We start from the raw sequence: 15,404 nt of genomic DNA, 5'->3' as shown, positions 1-15,404 counted from the left end.
AGAGAAGAGGTGGAAACATTTTGATTTTCATAAATTTAACAGACTAAAAACCTACAAACATGTTTGGTGCTGAAGAAAAATGGAAAATATCAGAACATCAGAATAAAAAAGTGAAACCTGTGGGGAGGTCTGAGTGAGACACGGCAGAGCCCCACGGTGAGTGTCTGTCCGTGTCTGTGGAACAACAACGTTTGGATCACTTGCAGTCGCAGAGCAGCGCGGCGCCTCGCAGCGTCCAGTGCTCGGGCGGCTGCACGCTCCTCAGCTGCAGGGAGAAGATGAAGTTCAGGTCGGTGCGTCAAGGCTTCTTGTAGACGGGACACGAGTACAGGCTGACCGCCCCCCACATTCATTCGCACATTCACACCTAGTGACAATTTGGATTATCCAAATAACCTATCCCCACAAGCTTCATGTCTTTGGGCGGTGGGAGGAAGCCGGAGTACCCGGAGGGAACCCACGCAAACACGGGGAGAACAGTGGACCATTGATCAGAGGTCCATTGTGGTATCAATCAGACCACTGGTCTTTGATAATTATGATTGACATGGCAGCACTGAATGCACATGTGCTGTATCAAGCATGCACCGGGACGCAGGAAAGACGGTGGACTTCCTGGTGGAGCTTGCAAGAGAGCTGGCTCACTCTCATGTAGCTGGGAAGAAGGCAAGAAAAGAACAGTTGCTTCGGAAACAACCCTCCACACCTAGCCCTGGAAAAAGAGCCATGTGTCAGGTCAAACACAAATGCAAGAACAATCATGCCACTGTGCGATGTGTTCACTGCTACAGATACACATGTGGTAAATGCAGACTACAGATACCATGGCAGTGCCAGGATTGTGAGTGATTGCTGAAAATGTTGAAATGTACTCACTCACTTTTTATTATTATTTGTAAATATGTGTACAAATGGTTGGTTTTTTTGTACTGTTTTTATCAATAAATCTCAGCAACAAAGGACATACACCCATGTGTGTTGATTTCTCCCTAAGATGGCAAACTGAAACACAAGTTTCCTTGTGGCTCAGGAAACTAACCACTCCAAGTTGGTGACTTTTGGAGATTTATTTTCCTGGATGATTGAGAATGCATCAAGACGAACACAAAAGGAAGTTCACCGCTTTTAGCAGCTCCCCCCCAGACAAACAAAGAGGCAGTTGGCAGTTAGAAATCAGCAATCATTCACACACCCCCACTCCCCTCCAGAATTCTCAGGTAACAACCTAATTTACATATGAATGACTAGCCAATTTAGCTTCCACTTGGCTGAAGCTAAAGCCTAGCTAAAAGCCTACCAGCCATTTGGCAACTCAGCCCATCACACGTCCACGTCTCTCCTTGTTTCGTCTTTTATTATGAAAGGGTTGTGTTTCCATGTTCAGTGTGTTTCATGTTGCTTCCCCTGTGGTGTCAGGTTCATTTGTGTCAGCTGTGTTTCCACTTCCCTCCTTTCTCTTCTGTGTATTTAAGTCCGCTGTCTTCCTCTGGGCAGTGTTGGTGCGTTTTCCTCCGTTCACGTTATTCCGGGTTTCAGGTTATCTCCTGATTCTGTTTAGGTCCATGTTCATGTTCATGTTTTTTCATCAGAGTTTCTCGCATGCACCTCCTCGGATTCATGTTCATGTTTTTCTTGTCATAGTTGTCATAGTCATACCGAGTTATTCCCAGTATAGGTTTTAGTTTTAGTTTCCGCCCCTGTTTGCTGGGCCTTGTTTTGTGTTCGTGTTTTTCAACCTAATAAATGGTTTGTTTTTTTGTTAAGATTCAGGTCCATCTCTCCCTTGTCTGCTTCCGGGTTCATATTGCAATCACATCAGCCACAGTGACAATAAACTTATTTTGATTTTTAACTTTCTTTAGTTTTTCAACAATATTATGTATATATAAACATTTTGCATCTTACAATATAAAGCCTGGATCCTGCACATATTGCACTTTGAACTTGAACTGTGTTGTCTGTTTATTGGAGATTGTACTACTTGAATTCATTATCCTGGTGATATAACACATTAATTCTCCATTTGGAATCAATATAGTATATAATACAGTATCTGTCTATCCATCTATATAGCTATTGAAGTGAACTGGAGTGAATGGAAGAGAATTAAATAATGGATTTCATGTTCATGTTTATCTATGTTGTAACAGTGACGACTTGAGACATCTGTTTTGCACTATATGAAGAGAATTAAATAAAATTTAAATAAAAATGATATTAACTGTATTTATACATTTTATATTTTTGGATGAGACACTGTCAGTGTGCTGTTATATAACTCAGTATTTTTAAGGCCTGACTGGTGGCATTGGTGCCCATTGCTTTACTGTGCTGTTGGATGTGTATGTGGGCTATCCCTTGTACCTGACATTTGATTGGGCATCACTGTGTTGCTATGGTATGATCCTGGTAGTTGTTGTTAATAAAACAATAACAAATTCAAATTCAAACATTGCTGCATTCTTCTGTCACTGAGGATTCCAAACCTGCACTCAGTCTCCTCATTACTTTGGTATTGAACAGACAAACTTTGGAGCTCCTGCAAACTTTATTCACAAACTGCAAATATTTTACACAAATCTGCGACTGACAACAAGCACAGAGACTTCAAACAATCACTGAAGTAAGGACTGAAAGATTTACTTTAAAACAATAATGATTAAGACCTTTTTCGTAAGGTTGTTTTCCCTTGATTGCCAGCTGTTACTGTTTTATCTTCATATCTTTCATATTTGTCCACCTAAACAATGCTTTAATGATACAGTTTGAGAAGTTTGATATGAATTTATCCAACTGACTTGAAAATGAAACTGACAACTGTCCTGTAATCTTACACAGAGAAACCAAATCCTGCGTCTTTGCCTTGACAGACGCCTAAAATGGCTCGAGCTGTGGTAAGTTACCCTTCACTGTGTCTGTTTCTAAACATTAAATCGTGTGAATTTTTAAAGAAAAATCCAACAACAACAATAATAATATGTAACAGAGCAAAACGTCAGATGACTTAAATGTTCCTCTGCAACACAAAGTCAAAGTCTGCCTCCTCCACAGGCAAAGGAGAAGCTCCCACGCTCATCCAGTGCAGACCGTTGTGCTCTGGACAATGAAGTTCCCGCTTTCATGTTCCGACCTATCAGCGCACCTGCATGTGAGCTCCTAAGTCCTCCACCTGCTGATGCCAGCTTTCAGTCGAAGGACACAGACAAGATCATGCATCCAAATTTGAAAAACGATCGTTCATCCCTGGATGATGAAGTGACATTTTTCATGTGTCCTAGCGATGTTCCTCTGCCTCCGAGACCTCCACCCACTGCAGAGTTAGGTCTCTGCAGAAAGCGCAGGTATTCTACTGCTTTTTCTGTTAATGATGAAGAGGAACATTTGATGCCCAAACGCATGAGGCTGATGTGTTGGGATGTCTCTAAGTCTCCAGCTGCTGAGAAGGAGTATGTTTGCTTTATGTGTCCTGAAGACAAGAGGTCTGAGTTACCTCTCAGCTCCCTCCAAGGCCATCCACCATCACAGGTCAATAATAATGACACTGACCAGTGTACCATTCTGCTGCCTCCTGAAATCCCAGTACCTCCAAGTCCTGCCCCTGTTGGAGTTCTAGAAACTGTTGATTTTCCTTGTGTTGATAATTAAATACATGTTTGTGGTAATAAATACATTTTTGAGCAAATACATGTTGAGATGATTCGGTTGCTTATGATGGTTATAATTCTCCAAACAGTAAAAACTAATTAACTGATGATACTAGACCCTTAAAAGAGATAAACACCACTAGTCAAGTCATAATGGCTACTTACAAATACATAACCACTCAACACAACCCACACAGTGATCTAATGCACAAAAACAAAGGAGACTTAAACTGGCTGAATCAATTACTGTAAAGAAAACATGGAGGAAGGCTTCCTGTGGTGTCTGTCTGCAGTATAGGTCATAAACCTGCCTCCTGCATTACAGCAGACAGGTCAGGGGTCAAATGAAAAGCAAAATGTTTACCTCAGATTAGGGATGCACCGATACCACTATTACGAGTACTTGCATTTCAGTACTCACCGATACCGAGTACTTAATAAAAACATGATTTAAATTTACAGGTAACAGCTTTAGTCCTATAATTTAACAACAAACAAACAAGGGACTGGTTTGGAATTAAGAACATTTATTTAAAATAAAAGCATATTGTATGCAACATATTACAGAATAAATAATTATAAAAAAATTTAAACAGTGACAGTGCAACTCAAGTATTTTTCAGTTTATTGTAAACTCTGCCGCTTTGGACAACACAAGGGGCATTAATAAACATCTTTGCCATTTAGTGCACAATATGTGAATAAACTAACAACATCCACTGACATAGAACTGTGGCAGTCAGTGCAGCTGAGGTAGGTATTAACATCAAGTCTAAGATGACTCACTAAATGGAGAGAAACAGTGAGTGGCAGGGTTTTTTAAGAAAAGTAGCTTTTCTGCATCATCAGCAGTCAGACTGTTTCTGTTTTCATCTATAATGTGTGACACTGAGCTAAAAAGCCTTTCACTGTCCACACTGCTACATGGGGCTGAGAGCTATTTACAGGCTATTTTAGCCAAAGTGGGGAACCTGATTTTGTTGACACCCCAGTACTTCAGAGGACTGTCTTCACGAGGGCTTGGGGCCTCTCCGAGGTATGTGTCGAGCTCAATGGCAGCACCTGCTGCCAGCGGCAGCCTGGGCCTTGAGGAACAGTTTAGCAGGAGGTTCTGCAGCTTCTGCCCGACTCCCCTCTGCCTCACCTCTAGAAGCTCCTGCTTCAGGTGCAGCTTGGCCTCTGGAGCAGTGTTGTTGGAGAAGAAGCAATCTTTATACCTGTACAAAATTCATAAATGTATTAATATGTGGAAAAATAGGACTGATGTCATGTAATACGTGCTGTTCCAGCGTGTCTGTATGTCCTGCTGCAGTCTCTTTATTGGCTGGTTGAGCTGTCCCTGAATGTCCTCGAGGCGGGAGTAGGCTAAGGCGTTTAAAATGTTTAAAATGCCCAACTATTTTCCGTCCCACTGCTTTAGCATCAGCTATGCTCCTCTGTGCTAATAAGCGTGGGTAAATAAGCGTGGGCAAACTCTTTGTACTCGTTGTCGTGTTGGGATTTTAGGTGCTTGATTAAATTACTTGTGTTAAATGCGCTACCTTTAGAGCCTCCTCTGGACAATTTCGATGAGCATAATTTGCAGTCCGCCTTTGTTTTCGTGTCTTCGTTCACTTTGAAATAGTTCCACACGGCTGACTTGTCTCGCCTCGCTTTCTCCCCGCTCTGAGATGCAGCCGGGGCCTGTGGGGCGGGCACTCGGCGCCTGTCATTAACCCCTTACATGCCGCTCAAACATAGACAGGTCTCAGACCGTGGTATCGGTCCTCGGTATCGGGGAACTTTTAACGAGTACTTTAGAAAATGTGGTATCGAGGCCGATACCAGATACCGGTATCGGTGCAACCCTACCTCAGATTAAATATTTCCCAAAGTAAATTGGACTGAACTGGCCAGTTAAATACACGAGGGGATACGAATAGAAAAAAATTATCTAAAAACAAAGAATGAAAACCAACTATTAATTTAATACTTAAGTCTGTGAAGGTTCTCAGTCATCCAGGTCATCGTAGTCTAAGGAGCTTGGAAAGAAAAGCGTCTGGACTTCTTGAGTTGCTTGAAGACGTTTCACCTCTCATCCGAGAAGCTTCTTCAGTTCTAAGGGTCAATGGTAGGGAGTCCCAGACTTAAAACCAGTGGGAGTTTCCCCCCAAAGAGGGACAAAGGACCCCTGATGATCCTCTACCTAATCACATGAGCCAAGGTGTGAAAGCGGGTGTGGGTCCTAATCAGCCAGGGTTTCGGGTGAGCTCATTGTGAAACCTGGCCCCACCTTATCATGTGATTTCCTGAGGTCAGATGGCCCAGGATGTAAATGGTCTGAGATCCCTTCCCAGACGCCTTAACGTCCAGTGAAAACAACACATCATTTTCTCTCCAGTTACCCTCAGCAGTCCAACAGACCTCCAGCACCAGTAAAACATTAACCAGAAATAGTTTATGGGACATGTGTCGTTATTTATGTTTGTGGAAATGTGCATTAAATTAAAATAAAGATGCTGGTGTCTGACGTTACTGACTTCCCAATTGTGTGGCTTCTGGTGTGGCCTTCACAATTCAATTTTCAATTCAATTTTATTTGCACAGCGACAAATCACAACAATATAAAGTCGCCTCAAGGCGCTTTATATTGTAAGGCAGACCCTACAATAATACATACAGAGAAAAAGCACAACAATCATATGACTCCCTATGAGTGAGCAGACTGGAGACAGTGGGAAGGGAAAACTCCCTTTTAACAGGAAGAAACCTCCAGCAGAACCAGACTCAGGGAGGGGCGGGGCCATCTGCTGCGACTGGTTGGGATGAGAGAAGGAAGACAGGATAGAGACACGCTGTGGAAGAGAGACAGAGGTTAATAACAGGTATGATTCAGTGCAGAGAGCTGCATTAACACACAGTGAGTAGGAAAGGTGACTGAAGAAGAAATACGCATTGCATCATGGGAATCCCTCAGCCACATACACCTGTTGCACTACACAACAAATGCAAGCATGTCAGTTTTATTCATTTTATGCAAATCTTCGTACAAATTTTAAAGGTAATGCAGTCAAAACTTTGTAAGTATCTGAGTGATTGGATGAAGCGGTTTGATGACGTAACACGCTATTTTAGTTTAAAATGCTTATAATGTTATGATAAATGGTAGTTTTGTTGTTACTTTTACAATATTATCCATCCTTCAGCTTCAGCGAACATGACAGTTAGCAGTGTAATAATTCCTCTGTGATAAAGAAAAATTAGCTTGTTTTCTTTTTGTGTGGGAGCTCGCACAGTGTTTCAACTTTACAGCCTTTTAATATGAAAGTCCTGTCAGTACACTTCCTTTTTACATCATTTCACACTTGCCCCGTGAAGGGCAACAGTCTGACGTCTGCTTAGCCAGGAAAGCTTCAGCTTCTTTCTTTCCGCACATCTTCCTCTTCACTGTCGGTGGCTTACAGACATGTTAACAAGCATGGACGTATCAAAACTTTGCTTGATTTTGCTGTTACCACTAGCTGTGTCCCATGATGCTGAAGGTAATACAAGGAAACTATTTTCATTATGCATTATTAATATTTTTAAATTTATAACCTCCTTGCTTTTAGTTTAAACTAAACACATTATTATGGGATTAAAAAGATGGTTTAACATTCACAAAATATAGAAACTAAAGTCCTCTCTGACACAGGCTGAATCTTGTATTTACCGTATTTTGCTGTCCCTGTTTACAGAGACTGTTGTGAAGACAGTCAGGAGAGAACACGATGTCACTCGGATTTGCAACAAGGAAAGTCAGACTACTATTGTTTTGATTATCTGTAAGATCAAAAGACAGAGGGACACAGGAGGAGAGTGTCATCTGCTGTATCGACACGGAGAGAACGTTACTCAGGAATGTGACCCCAGGTTCTCAATAACAAAAGAAAATCAGACTGCCTTTCTGGAGCTGACCAGTTTAACACCAGCTGATAGTGGGAACTTCACCTGTGAGTGTACAAACACTGAAGGGACATATATTGTCCATATCAGTGTCACTGTGGAAGGTAAATGCATTTTGGTTTCTTTATCTGACACAGTTATTCAGCACTGTGTTAGCATTGTATTGACCTGCTTATGTGTTTTTTATTCTTGTAATTTGTTCATTTCTTTTCTTCTTATTTTCACTTACAGCAGTTTAAATACTCTCACTGACTCATTTATCAGGTACATCTTTGAACCGAGTTGGACCACCTTCAGCCATCAAACATGTCTTCATTTTTTGTGGCACAACAAGGCGCTAAAAACATTCCTCAAAGATTCTCAAGACATATTGAAATTACATCATCACACAGTTGCTGCAGATTCGTCAGCTGCTCTTACTTGAAGCAAACTTTCTGTTGCACCACATCCCAAAGGTGCTCTGCTGGATTGAGATCTGGTGACTGCGCAGGCCGTACATGATTTGAGCGCCGTGACATGGTGTGGTATCCTGCTGGAAGCAGCCATCAGACGATGGGTATTTTTTGGGCATAAAGACATGAATGTGGTCAGCAACAACCTTCAGGCAGGCTGTGGTGTTTAAATGATGCTCAGTGGTCACTACAGGGTCCAAAGTTTGCAAAGAAAATCCCCCACAGAGCATTACACCACCAGCAGTCTGAACTGTTAGAAATCAACTCATCGGGCAAGGCATCGTTTTTTTAGTCTTCTGTTGTCCAGACTTGCAAACTGTAGCCTCAGCTTGCTGTTGTTAGAGGACAGCAGTGATATCCAGTGTGGTCCGCTCTGCCTCAAGGTTTGATGTGTAAACAGCATTTTTACCCAGAGAATCACAGCTCACTGGATATTTTCTATTTTTCAGACCATTGTCTGTGAACAGAGATGATTGTGTGGGAAAATCCCAGCAGATCAGCAGTTTGTGAAGCACTGGGACCAGTAACATGTGCCATGTTGCTCTGTTTGAGCATTGATTTGCTGACATTTTATTATTTTATTAACCTTTATTTAACCAGGAAGATGAAGCTGACATGTGATTGACAAATGAAATGAACACTGAAATATTTGTGTTACACCCTGAACAAGTATACCTCATAAAGTGGCCAGTGAATGTATATAAGCAGTTGGACCAATTTCAGTTCATAGTAATATTCAGAAAAGATGCAAAAGAAGAAGAAGAAGACAAAAGAAAAGAGCACAGTGACAATATTTAAAGCTCTGTGGTTATAAAACTGGGGTTTCATTACTTCACTCAGAGTTTCAGTAGACGTAAACTGTGTTTGATTTGTGTTTTGATTTCCAGGAAATGAAAGTAAATGATTTTACTGACAAATGCATCTTTTCAATGATTTAGACACAAACGAGGCCCACACTTCAGCAGACAAATCTTTTTCCGTTTATCTGCCCGGTGTTGTGATCATCTTTATAACTGGAGTTATCGTGGGATTTATCTACTGGAGGAAAAGTAATGGGTGAGACTATTTTTGCTGCAGTAATTCAAAGATGATATAGATGTAGAGAAAGTAAAAGGAAACATCACATTTCAATAAATGAGAATTCGGTGTATGTTAAACATCATGTCTAGAATGAACACTTTTTATCCTTCCAAAAATAATTATCATTATTAAGAGAGAAGATAATATAAATGTAGATGTTCTTACTTGATTTTTCTCTGTTTGAATGTGAATAGTGTTACACTAATGCTGACATCCTTTCTTATCAACGTGGCTGCTTAAGGTCAGGAACATCTGGAGTGTCTGTACCTGAAAATCCCAACGGTTTGGTGAGCAATTTATTGCTACGATCTACAGCAGCTAGTTAAAAGTTTGCCAGTAAACATAAAACATGTACATTTATTTTTTAGGATGTTAACTACTTATATAGATAATTACAGATTAGTGTTATAATACTATTAGTGCCAACTTCAGTGTCCTTTATTTTGTGAAGAAGCTCTTACAGAAATGAGCAGAAACATTAAATAATCCAGGCAACAGATGGAGAGATTTAAAGATCAATAGAGTGTGTGGGTAGACCGGGTTGAACTTGATTAATACCTAAAATATTTCACTTTTCTAAAGGATGACGATGAGCCAGATCAGCCCTATACAAACCTTCAGCAGCCATCGAGTGATTCCTACCAGACTCTCATCTCAGTGAACCATCAACACGACAACAAGACACGCTCAGCAAGAAGCGCAGGAACTGTGGGAGTGGATAATAAAGCTCTATGAAACATTTTAAAGTATATAAAACTTTAGGTGACATACTAATATAATAATATTCATATATTATAATAAACGTCCATCTTTTCACACTGGATAGTTGTTTCCCAGTAATGGAGACCATTCAGTCATAATACTCCAACTCAGGCTCTCAGATTTAATACAATACAAACACAATAAACTGTGGCAAACATGACTCTTTGTATCAGACTAGTTTTGTTTTTGAACAAACATCTCATCATAATTTGAACACAATGTCCATCCAGATAAACAGAGAGATCAGTCTGGCTTAAACAATGTTGGTGGTTTACCTTCTACTGTCCTTCCACTTTTATGCACTTCTATTTTAGACATAGTAAAAGTTTCAGTGTAGACACAAGAGGTGAAATAAGGAGGGTGCAAGTCTTCCTGCTTTCACTATAGTCTACCTCACACTGTCAGCCACAGTTACTTCCTCACCAGCATGACTGCACGGAAACTCTGCTTTCTCCTGCTTCTGCTTGTGGTTTTTAGCAGTGAAGGTAAATATATATAATTAAAAAAGAAAAGCTGTAAAGCCAGGTGTTTAAGAAGAAAGCTTTAGTTAGGTTAGTGAAATAATATATGTGATTGATTTTCCCACAACAACAAATATATAGAAACTATAATCCCGATTTTGTTTCATTTTAACTGGAACAATTTATAGAGACTCTTGTGAAGACAATTGGAAAGAAACCCGATTCCACTCAAATATGCAGCAAAACAACTCTGAATATTACTGTGATGATACTGTGTGAGATCAGCACAGAGAGGAGCCGAGGAGAACAGTGTCGTCTGCTCTATCGTTACGACCGAGGCTTTATTCATGGCTGTGACTCCAGGTTCACACTGATCAAAGAAAATGAGACTGTGTTTCCCCACCTGCTCAACTTAACATCTGAAGACAGTGGGAACTACACCTGTGAGTGTGGATTTCGTGGTGGATTGTATGTTCTCCATCTCAGTGTGACTGTGAGAGGTAAAAACATTTTCTATTTATACCCACACCGCAGATTCAAGGTGGATGTTTGGAACTGCGTTAACACTTTCTTTTCTGTCATACATGGTTTGAGGTCGTCATTCCCGCCTGCAGCGGATTAATGAAATGTTTCAGTCAGGAGATGAACATCTGGAATGTTTTTAAGCTCTTCTTCTGGCTAATTTGTTTAAAATTTCATTATAAAACTGCTCCAATCACAATTTTGGTGTTATTTCATCAGTGAAGTGTTTGAATGATGCAATTGTAACTCTAATGTAATGAAAAGATAAACATGTTTTCCACTTTAATATAACAGGTTAATGCAAATTTCGTGACTTTTCATGTTTTCAAAATGAAGTTTTTTTGTGTGTGTGTGGCAACATTCAACAGACGATGGAGATTCTTCTGGCATGAAGTTCATGGCTACAGTTCCCATCATTTCTGCTGCTGCTTCACTCATCAGTGTGGCTGTGATAACCTGTGGTTACAGCCTGAGGAGAAATCCTCGCAGGTGAAAACTTTTACTGACGCACTTAAACTCATGAAATGACCCTTTGAAATCACTTGAGCACATTACTGCATACAGCAGCCACTGTGGTGTTCAAAGTATCTCATAGGTTCTTTTAAAACACCACACATTAGTTGTAGACATAGCTAGTCTTGTTTTTGAGCTATTTTTCACCCCATGACCTCTGATGTTTTTATCCTAACAGAGAAAACAGATCAGGTCTAACTAACTTAACAGGATCTGAAACTCGCCAGATGTTTGTGAGTTTTCCATAGTTCTGTTTTACATTTAATTGTGCCGAGGCTGCAGTGCATTATGTCTGTTTTTAAGCTGCCCTTTAATTAAATGTAAATGACAGTGTAAATTGTTGTTTAGGACAAAGAGGACCGCTACATGAGCCTTCATCGGCAAAACATCGATGTCTACCAAACTATCTCCTCCGGTCGCCTTCATCATGATGCTGAGGCCGCTGCATGTCACAGTCATGTACAATAATAATCAGAGATGTAGTTTTTATCCTGACTACGTGATCTATAAAACTATGATGCTAGACATGCTATCTATAAAAGACACTGACATTTTAACTTGCCAGCATCATGTGTACTGTTAGTTTGTTTTGCACTGAAAAAAGAGAAAAATATTAACGTCCAGTAAAACTTGTAATTATGTTGTGAATGAATTGCCTTAATTCATGGCTTTTAACACCATTTAATTTCTGTTTTTTATCTGGTTTGAACGTTGAAAATCCTCCACTTGGCTCTGTGGCCTCTGCCACCATTATGGTTTTTGCTATACTGGTCCACTTGATAGTCATATTTGATGATGATTTTACTTTATTTTGAGTCATTAGAATCAGAACGGGGGTCAGGAAAGAAGAAAAAAGATAAGCTGGGGAGAAAGTTAACAGAAGAAGAGGGAAAAATAGAGAAGAAGAGAAATAGATGGAGAGGAAGAGAGAAAAAATACTGAAAATCTATTTCATCATCTGCTGAAAAACACAAGGAAAAACCAACACAGTGGGGAACCCACAGCAACAACCAATAATATGCAGTAAGTAGGCTAGTAAGTAGTAGTAAATAATAGATATTAAATGTTACTGAGCAGTAAATGGGCCCAGAGGGCCGAGACCTGAGGGCACCCCACCCGCAGCACAGGCCCAACAGAGCCAGGGGGCCGGGCCCCACCGAGCAGCCGCCCAGAGTGAGCCACTAAACACAGAGAACCACTAATGCACTGTGGGTGGGGGCACCAGCTACTGGCAGGAAGTGTGGTGGGGGGAAATAATACGTGACTATTTTTATGTGGAGTGGAATTAAACTGCCATAGAATATGCTTGTGGTGGATTTGACTCAACACAAGCGTATTGTCAAAGTGTTCTTTGGCATGCATCGAGACAGTTTCTCAGATACTGAAGTGACTTGAGCAGAGCCAGTTAAAGCCTACTGTGCTTGAGTGGGCAGCTCAAGTTTCCACGTGGAAGGTTTAGTGAGACAAAGACAGGAAGTTAAAGCTGCTGACTAATAATCTGCAGGTTCCTGATTTGAGTCTCTGTTAAGAGGATGGTGTCTCTGAGATAATTGCTTTTGTGCATCGATAAATAAACAGGGAAATAAATGAATAGAAAAAAGCATCCGAGCGGATGTGCACCGACGGTGTGCCCACTGGTCTTAAAGTGCCTTTGCGCCCCTTACCATTTATGGAGGTCCCATTTGGGCACATTGGCATGGACCTATAGTGTACATGGATATTGCTTTGTATTAGTTCTGGTATATTATACAACACAATAACATGATGCAGTGCTGCTGTGCACCATTTCTGCAAAGAGTGTGGTGCAAGCAAGGAAGATAAGATAACTCTTGCACAGTCATACCTAGTACAATAATACAACAAAATTGGAAACTGTCCCACCATAACACAATCATTTAGATACAATATTGGACTTTGTTTACATGTAACTGCACAAATAGAATTTAGAAATGTAATTATTGACAAGAGTGAACAACCACTTATAATGTAATCTACAGCTGTGACCAAACAGCTAGATAGAGAATCAGAAGTGTTGTTTTCTACAAAGTTTGCTGTTTCAGTGAGAGTCATATGTCATATCATTTCAAACAGTGGCGATCCAGAAATGTTGTACAAACGAGTAAGACTAACTATAGACTTTAGCCAAAGTTGTTAAGTTAGCTAAAGAGTTGGGATTGTGTGTAAGGCATAAATAAACCTAAAATGCAATGTTTTGGACGTTCTTTGGCACATTTCCCTACTGTAGGGGTCTCTGCAAGCATACGGGGCTCTGAGAGGGAACAAGATGACAACGAGGAATTCTACTGGAAATAGGGTTGCCAACTTCCTGAAAAATAAATAAGGGACACCTCGTGGCCAGGGCCAGGCGACCCAGTTGTCTTCACCCTTCCCAGTGTGGTGAATTTTCTAGCTCTTTTTTTTAACCATTTGACTTGAAGTTGATTTAAGTAGATATGTTCTACTTAAATCCTATTCTATTCTTTGTGATATGAACACATGTGAAACAAATGATCATTTAGCCATTTTTTTGTAGCTCAAAATGACAACATTAACACAGTAAAACAGGTCTCTTTCTTAAACAGAAGCCTGTCATGCTTAACTTTTGAGAATATAAGTAAATCTTTCTTTAAAAGAACTCTGTCCTGCTTAACTTAAAATAATAGAAAACAATAGAAAGAAAAATATTCTTCTAACAGTGCACATTTAGTGCATTTAGTACAATTGGCTTCAGCTGAGGTATTATTTCAGCTTTTCTAATGCTAATCAGCTGCTCCTGTTTGTAAACCCACTTGTTCCCATGATTACGCATCTTAACTCATCATCATTATTCATCTATGTATTACTTTTATGTATTAGTCATCTATTTGTTGTAATCATCTATCCTTGCAGTTGTTTCTTACACAAAATAAGTTATATTATCACACTTCTGGCCACATAGCGCTGATATTGACTGCACATGCCCATATTAACTTTTTCCAGCCAGGTGTTTTCCTTTTCCCATTCTTCCCTTTCTCTGAGGGGAACAAACATTGCTGCTCTAATGCTGGGCTCACACTGTGCGGTTTTAGGCCCATTTTGAGCCGATTTTTGAGTCGTGCGACCGTTTTGGTGATTGGACCGTTTTTTGGCCTTCGTCGTGCGTCGTGTAGTATACGTGGGGTAACGAGAAGCGATTAACACCTCGAGCAGCTCCCGATCATCAATCGCTCGTGAGCCGCTCACACTGCTCACGCGCAAACACGTAAACGTCGGTGTAAAAGATGGAGCAGCACGGCTGTGCAGCGTGTGATCTGGACACAAGCGATGGAGGCACAACTTGTAGAACTTTGGAAAGCTCATCCGAGCTGCCTGATCAATGTTTTTCATTAGCAATTTAGCAAAGTTGATGGTGGTGGTGTGTCTGTGTGAGTGAAAGACAGAGAGCGACAGATTTTCTGCTATAACCTTCATTTTATGGAGGCACAGTGTGAGCACTCAGGTCGCATCAGAGCATCGGGCCGTATAGTGTGAGACCTGCATCGTGACCTACCAACTTCTAACCCCTGCGAGTCAATCGTGCAGTTTGAGCAGGAGCTGAATAACGTGACTGAAAAAAAAAATCGCACACTGTTTGCCCAGCTTTATGCTGGGCAAACAGTGTGCGATAAGTGTGCTGTCAGCTCATTGGTCACAAAGCAGGAGAGGGGCTGGGAATTATGTTTTCAAACAAAGTGTTAATTCCATTAAAAGTTATAGACTACTTTTGAGTCTCACTGTATTACGGGACAAAGTGCGTCCCTTATTAGCTCAATACGGGACGTGTACTTTTGTTTCTAAATACGGGACAATTCCGTATTTTAAGGGACGGTTGGCAACCCTAACTGGAAACAGTCGATCATGTCTGTTAAAGCTGAATTCAGGGCAAACTAAGCTAAATTAGTGTTTTTAGCTAACAGCTACAATAAGCATAAAAGTTACTGTTGGGCTGTTATTTGTTAACAGGGGCGATTTTAGCCCATTTTGGGCTGCAGCAGCATAAAATCCTCAGCAGGCTGGGTAAGCTTGCG

The 15,404-nt window shown here is 40.6% G+C and overlaps 1 protein-coding gene across 1 annotated transcript in view; it reads right to left on the bottom strand.

Annotated features, from left to right (window-relative positions):
* The window catches only part of LOC146548208 (NACHT, LRR and PYD domains-containing protein 12-like), a 586,500-nt gene that overhangs the window by 532,390 nt on the left and 38,706 nt on the right, over positions 1 to 15,404 (bottom strand). The gene's annotated exons all lie outside the window — the stretch shown is intronic.

The sequence above is a fragment of the Mchenga conophoros genome, linkage group LG23 (genome assembly GCF_057382185.1).
Source record: "Mchenga conophoros isolate Kocher_MC1m ecotype Shallow Benthic linkage group LG23, M_conophoros_male_GT1.1, whole genome shotgun sequence".
Classification (NCBI taxonomy): domain Eukaryota; kingdom Metazoa; phylum Chordata; class Actinopteri; order Cichliformes; family Cichlidae; genus Mchenga; species Mchenga conophoros.
The sequence above is the reverse complement of the archived record's forward strand: the minus strand, read 5'-3'. Positions and strand labels throughout refer to the sequence as shown.